Source organism: Bactrocera dorsalis, chromosome 2, assembly GCF_023373825.1.
Source record: "Bactrocera dorsalis isolate Fly_Bdor chromosome 2, ASM2337382v1, whole genome shotgun sequence".
NCBI classification, from domain to species: domain Eukaryota; kingdom Metazoa; phylum Arthropoda; class Insecta; order Diptera; family Tephritidae; genus Bactrocera; species Bactrocera dorsalis.
Genome location: NC_064304.1, coordinates 92,212,860 through 92,220,302, shown reverse-complemented (window position 1 = coordinate 92,220,302; position 7,443 = coordinate 92,212,860).

Here is a 7,443-nt window from a genome sequence, read left to right as displayed (position 1 = left end):
GCACAAATACCTACAAATATACATATATACCAGAGGGCTGTACAAGTAAATTGTATTTTGTAGTTGAAAGTGAAATTTTTTTCGACCAGACAGTTCAGCTGGAAAATTTGCATTCATTCGACGTAATGGTTACTAATGAAAATTTAATAATTTAATAGTCAATTAAAACCTTAAAATATAAGCTGATAATGATGATATGATGTAAAGTCATCAAATAAAGTTTTATTGGAACGAATTCAAAGTCATCTAAATGCTAAATAGGTTAATTGAATAAACGTTTTATGGACTTATGCCAGAATTTTACAGATATAAAATTTAATGCTCATTTTGCAAGCGTCCTTCGATACTCACGAGTATCTAGAAAACTTAAATCATTAATCTGAGAACAAATCACCATACGGAGGATTAGAACTCCATTGACGCGTTTGAGACGCTAATAGCTATTTGCCTAAATTAAGAGATTAATTAACCGAATTAATGAATCTATTGTCTAAATCAATGAGCCATTTAACTGAATTAAACAACCAAATTACTAAATTAAGAAGTTAATTGCCCAAATTAAGGAGTTAATTGGCTAAATTTGCGAGTCAATTAACTAAATTTGGGAGTCGATTAACTAAATTAAGTAGTTAATTGACATAATTAAAGCAACTAAGGTTAATAGACTAAATTTGTAAGTTAGTTATCTAAATTTAAAAGTTAATTAACCAAATTAAGGAGTTAATTGGCTAAATTTTCGAGTCAATTAACTAAATTTGGGAGTCTATTAACTAAATCAAGTAGTTAATGTCATTATTAAAGCAACTAAGGCTAATAGACTAAGTTTGGAAGTTAGTTAACTACATTTAAAAGTTAATTAACCAAATTAAGAAGTTGACTAAATTAAGGAGAATATTAACCAAAAAGTTAATTACCTTATGAAGGATTGAATTAACCAAATAAAAAGTTAATTAACTTAATTAAGGAATTAACTAACTAAATTATTGTATCAACTAACTAAATTACGAAGTTAATTAACTAAGTTAAGGATTTAAGTAACCAAATTAAGAAGGCAATTGACCAAATCATGGAGTTAATTAACCATATTTAAGAATTAATTGACTATATATTTGAGCCACTGTCAATTAAATCGACTTATGTTATAAACTGCTTTGAAATCCACCTTGTCCTGCAGATTTGGTTTCGTATGACTTTATTTTGATTCTAAATCTGAAAAAGTCACTCTTCGGATAAAAAATATTGGTGTATTAAGATGTTATCGCCATAAAAGTGTACTACTATGAGAAAAAAAATAAGTAAGAGAAATAGTAAGGAAGTTGTTAAAGTCAATCTCCAGAATAGCCTTCAATGTGCGCAGCGTTTTACGTTTATTTCTGAGCATCCAGAAGTTACACGAAGCTAAATCAGCCGAATACAATGGTTGCGGCACGATATTGGTTAAAAATACTCGAAAAAGCTATCAACATAATCTTGATTTTTGACCTGCTATGACGAGTTTTTTTTCGATTTCGCCCCACTTTTGCCACGATATTCGGCTGATTAATCATCTGTTTCGGGGTCGGAAGCATTGATTTAAGAATCATCGGTAGGTTTCATGACATCCCTGCAGTCGGAAAGCATTGTTTCGCAGACGTTAACGTGGCGCTGTTTTTCGAAAAAAGTGAGTGATTTTGAAACCTATCGTGCTTTCACTTTCTTTAGGCCTAAATTATATTTCAAAATGGTTTTCACTGATCTTTCCGATATTCCAACGATGCCACTAAGATCTCTTGCTTTTAATAATCGATTCTCAAGCACCAATTCCTTTACTTTATGGACGTGTTGATCATCAGTTGATGTTGATGGTCGTCCTGGCATGGTTCATCGTCAACTCGTCTTCGACCCAGTTTGAATAATTTGTAACAATCAAAAACATTTGCTCGCGGCACACAATTATCACCAAAGACGTTTTCCAACATTCTGATTGTTACGGCACCAGAAATTTGAGTCCGCATACAAAATTTAATGGAATCCTTTGTTCAATAATTTCACTCAGCGGAAAAATCGTCGAATGCACTGTATGTACTTCAAAAAGACAAGCGTATATGAAACACTAACTATTATTTTGATGTGACTTTTAGCACAGATGTCCCTGACAATTATACTAACCTCGAAAAAAACTGAGTTTTCACGCGAAATTTAAATTCAAAACTCTTACTATTTTTCCCCACAATAGTATATGAAGATTTCCCAGAAACCATTTTCAGATGAGTTAAAAAAGTTTGAGCAACATTTCTGGCAAAAATGTAACTAAATTGTGAAATAAAGCACCATTTTTACAATACTTGACCTCACGAAGCTTCCTTCTACACTTCAACAAATACAATTCACTGCTTTTATCGAAAGTTACTAACCTTTTTCCTCGAAAAGCAAATGTCTAACCCATACATATAATATAATATATGCTTTATATTGACACTATTCCGTTTTTGTCTTTCATTAAACACAATTTAAATCCTTTCAAAGAACATCGACCAATTTTCGTAGTTAAAGTTCTAAGTTCAAGCTTAATAACTGTATATCTACAAGCTAATCTTACACTTTGCACACACATCCATTGGAACACCTCTGTACATGTGTATGTCTATGGAGTTATTTGTGAGCATAAATTGCAAAACCTCAACTCAGCTTCCATGTAAGGTAACCAGACTAACTTTGTAAACTCTGATAATGTAAGCAACAGTATTTTGTTGCTTTGTTGCACGGCAAAAGTTCACATTTACCGTTACGTAGCAACATAATAATAAAATGTTTAAATAGTTGTCTAACAGAAAATGTTTCAGACACTTTAATTTATGCAAGTAACTAACAAGTGCGCCTAGAAGGAAATCTATACACGCACACTCACACACATATACAAAATCATCATATATATACATATACTCGTACAGGCATGTGCATGCAGTTAGTGTCACCTTAAACAAGTTGATAGTGAAAGTCTGCAAAAAGAAGATAGAAAAAGTAGTAAGGATATATTTATGTAGTTGTTGTTTAGTTTTATACTCGTCTCTACAATTTTTGTATGACAAAGAAATTGTTTTTCTTCTAGACGTGAGTCGTTTAACTACAAGTATATCATGCTGAAGTTAAGATTTAATTAAAATTATTGTAAGCTTAATGTAAAGACAAAATGATGAACGCCCATTTCTTCTTTAAATACTTGAAACTTGAAAGAATATAGTTAATGCATTGGAGCTCAAGCTCAAGTGAGTAAATTTGAATATATAAGACAGTTTGTACGCTGTATAATCATTGATAGGAATGATTTGAATGTTCATAATAACTAAAGCACCACAATATATGGCTACCGCCTTAGCCATAGTTTAGGGGTTTAGTAGGTTTGTTTAGGTTAGGTTAATCTGGTAGGCCAATGGTTTGGTCCTTTGCTATACCAGGTGAAGTTCAGTTGCTAATTCCAAGAAGAGTAGTCATCTCTTAGTATGCCTGCGCTGGACGCGAATTTTAACAGCCTTTGCGGCCTCACTATCTAGATCTCCTCCAGTGCATTATACGGTGGGAACCCCAGATGCTTACAGCGTAGTCCTACCAATGCAGGACAAGTGCACAAGAGATGTTCCATTGTTTTCCTGGTGCACTGCTCTACACATTTCCAGCAAACTTCTACATCTGACAGTCCCAACCGACGGGCGTGTGTCGCCACTAGACAATGGCCAGTTATTATCCCCATCATGTTCTCACAGCCTCTTCTATCGAATGCCAATAGGAATTTTATGTTCTTGCGATCTCCTATTTTGCACATGGCTTTTACAGTTTTGCACCCAGATAGTTCATTCCATCAGGTTCTTGGCAATCTCGTCCACTATTTCGTTATCCCATACAGAAGTGAAGTTGCTTACTTCTTGCAACACTTTCCACTGCTACCTTGCTTTCTAAGACACTTTTAATCTCGTTATGCGACACGAGATTACTGCCTTGATTGCTGCTTGGCTGTATACGTAGATGTAGACTCTAAACTTGCCTGCAGGTACATTAGAGGTCAGCTCCGCGGCTTTCGCAATAGCAAAAACCTCAGCTGAAATATGGGTCATGTAGTCGGTGTTTGCCCAACCTTCATTACCCACCGATCTATACCCAAAGTTTCTGTATGCAAATTCTTCTGCACCTAGTAGTCGTCCCGCCGATTTTGATGCGCAGTTTTCAGTGAAGAGGTCTATATGTATCAGGTTTTGTACCAGTTCAAGAGTCACCAGTTCAGAGTTGTTCTTAAAGCACTCGTTATGCAAAGCGCAACGAGCCTCTGAACCCTTTCCATTGGATTCCGGTAGGTAGGTTTCGGCACGACTGTCCACCATACCACTGCATTATAGAGCAGAATTGGTCTAACAATAGCTGTGCAACACCAGTGCAAGAGAGAAGGAAAGAGCCCCCAAGTTGTGCCGAGCATCTGCTCGCGTGCATATAAAGCATTGTAGGCTTTCCTCACTCTTTCTTCCAAGTTGTTCTTCTCCAGCAATTTGCTGTCCACGACTACCCCAAGGTACTTGGTGCGGTCCTTCTTTAATTAAATCTCATTGAGTCACGTCCTCGAATTAGAGGAGAAGAAAAGCAACGTCCTCATCGCCATGATTTCTACCCTTGTGGTCATCTAATAATTAAATAAAGATTCTTAATTAGTACGAATATCGCTCTCAAGAAGCTACTAAACTGAATTTTTTTCTTGTTAATGGTAAGTTTGTCTTTGGCAATTCTAGGCCACAGGACTTGACTCCATTATATAAATTTTTATTTTGGTTACACAAAGTGAGTGATCTTTACTGATTAACTAGCTATTACTTACCAATGCCAATAACATTTAAGGTGTTATTTACAAGGCACGGTTAAGGTAAAACAAATATTGCAAATTTGAGCGACAAAGTGACTTCATACAAGGTGTGTTCCAAAGTAAACAGGACTTTTTAAACCTAGCGCCCCTGGTGGCACCATCTATATGTCGACTCATACGTTAGAATCTGAAATCTTTGACGATTGTCCAGTGAAAATTTCATGACATTTCATATATTGGAAGTGAAGTTATTGCGCTTTAAGTGTCAGTGTGTTTGTGTTATCGGTGCGAAAATGATCTTCGAACAAAGAGTCAACATTAAATTTTATTTTAAAATTGGTAAAACTTTTACCGAAACATTTCAATTGATGAAACAAGTTTATGGCGATGATTGCCTATCCCGTAGCAGAGTGCACAAGTGGTTTCGACGTTTTCAAAGTGGTGCTAAGGACATAAATGGCGATCAGCACGTGTGCCAATCAAAATCCGTGATCACCGGAAATTTCATCGCAAAAAGTAGTATTCAAGCAGAAGGAGACTATTTTGCATAAAATAAATTCATTTCGCCGAAAAAAACCATTTGTTCTGTTTTTTTTTTAAGTCCTGTTTATTTTGGAAATTTTGCAGAATGCTGAGAAATTACCAGCTTTTTGGGGAGAAAAAACAAGTCCAAATCTACTAGACAATATCTCAAAAACTGAAGGACTATCAATCAATTCAGCTCCTCTCGCGGCTCATATACATTTTTTAGAGTCTCTGACGATTTCCTCTAAATGTTACTTACAAACTTCATGGCAAACTTAATATACACTATTCAGAGCATAAATATTTTCTAAAGTCAGCTATTTATGGGCAGACAGTAGCACATACTATATATTTTTCCTTCTTACACCGTAAAGCTAATTTTATTAATCGGTTTGATTGGCTTAGATAAACAACAAACCGATGTGGAGTGGATTCAAAATTTTCCATATGTATCTAACCTCTTCCAGGAGAGATGAAGCATCATATTCACTATGCTTTATACTCCTTGAACCGATGACAAACATCTTTTAAACAAAAAATTGCTCAAAATTTTTTTCCTTAACGATAAATAATTTCGAAGTAAAATTATATATTTATGGATCTTCTGCAAACACATGTACCAAGTTATAAGAAAAAATATTTCAGCTAGGGAATGCTATTTTGAGCAACACACCCATACAATATACTTTTTCAAACAATCACATCCACTTCAACCTCATTTTGTCATTTAAGCAGCAGCATTACACGCCTATTAGCTGCCTGGTGAAACAATTGAAGAATATTTTCAAAAAAGTGCTAATAGTTATATTTCAGATTTTCAAATTAATAAACGATAGGTCACGTATACGCAGTGGTAACAATGAATATTAACGCTCTCTTAATAAAGAGTATAATATTTGTATGCTTACAATCGAAAACAAATGAGACAGCATTTAATATTTTCATTATAAATATATAAATATGTATAAGACAACAACACTATATCTGTAACCAAGAGAAGACATACCTCCTACCTACCTTTATATGAACACAGTGCCGAACGTTTCGTTTATATAAAGAAATACCATAGTTACGGTCAAAATATAGCATACTTTTATGAGATTTGGAAAATGTTTAGTACATTCTCACATTTTATGTACCACTTACAACCAATTTCAAAAACAAACGGCAAAAATATGCAGTAATAAAAGGCAAGCTTTTTGCCTGGAAATTACTATGTCAAACATCAAAAGCTCTCACAAGTAAACGCAAAGCGTCCAGCACGTAACATACCTCGTATTGTACTCTAAAGAGCATGGCATGCAAACGCTAAGCAAGAAAGAGCGCAAACACTAAGAGACCGAAGGAAAGTTGGAAAGCAGAGAGTTCGCATGGAAATCTCGCTGAGCGGGTTAAGGCGATGACGACCGTATTTCCATTGGCATTTTGGTGAAACTTTTTTCATATGCTTGCTAGCACTTGAATGGCCCGGAGCACTCACGTGGAAAAGTATTGAAAACAAAAATTGTGCGCGAAATTTCAATGCAAATTAATCAGTGCCGTAATGTGCGGAAAAACGCAAATGCGCACATATGGCTAGCTGTGAATATTAATTCAACTGCCGACACACACACACAAGACAGCATACGCTAGTGAAGGCACGAGCATATGTGCTTGTGTATGTACATATCTGTGTGATAGGCGTACTTTTGCAAGTTTTCGCTAGCACTTAATTCATTTATGTTTATTAATTTGCGTAAAATATGGCGGCAATTAATTTTCATACACCGTTACAGTAAATATGAATGACAATGATTTTCTTAATTTCCGCAATACAATTAGCCTACCTGCCATTAATGGCATACAAAATGATTTCATGCTAAATTTAGGACGTAAATTACACAGCGGGCTACTAGCAGTCATACTCATAGTTAACGCTAAAAATTGCTAAAATAAGAGAAATTATTAGCGTACACATTTTTCGCGTGTTTATTTATTTACTATATATATTACTTGCTCCAATCACAATACAATAATTTTAGCAGTGACAACATTTGCATGGATTTATGGACGCAAACAACTTTGTGCGCCTAAACAACAAGTTTTCACTCGCCACT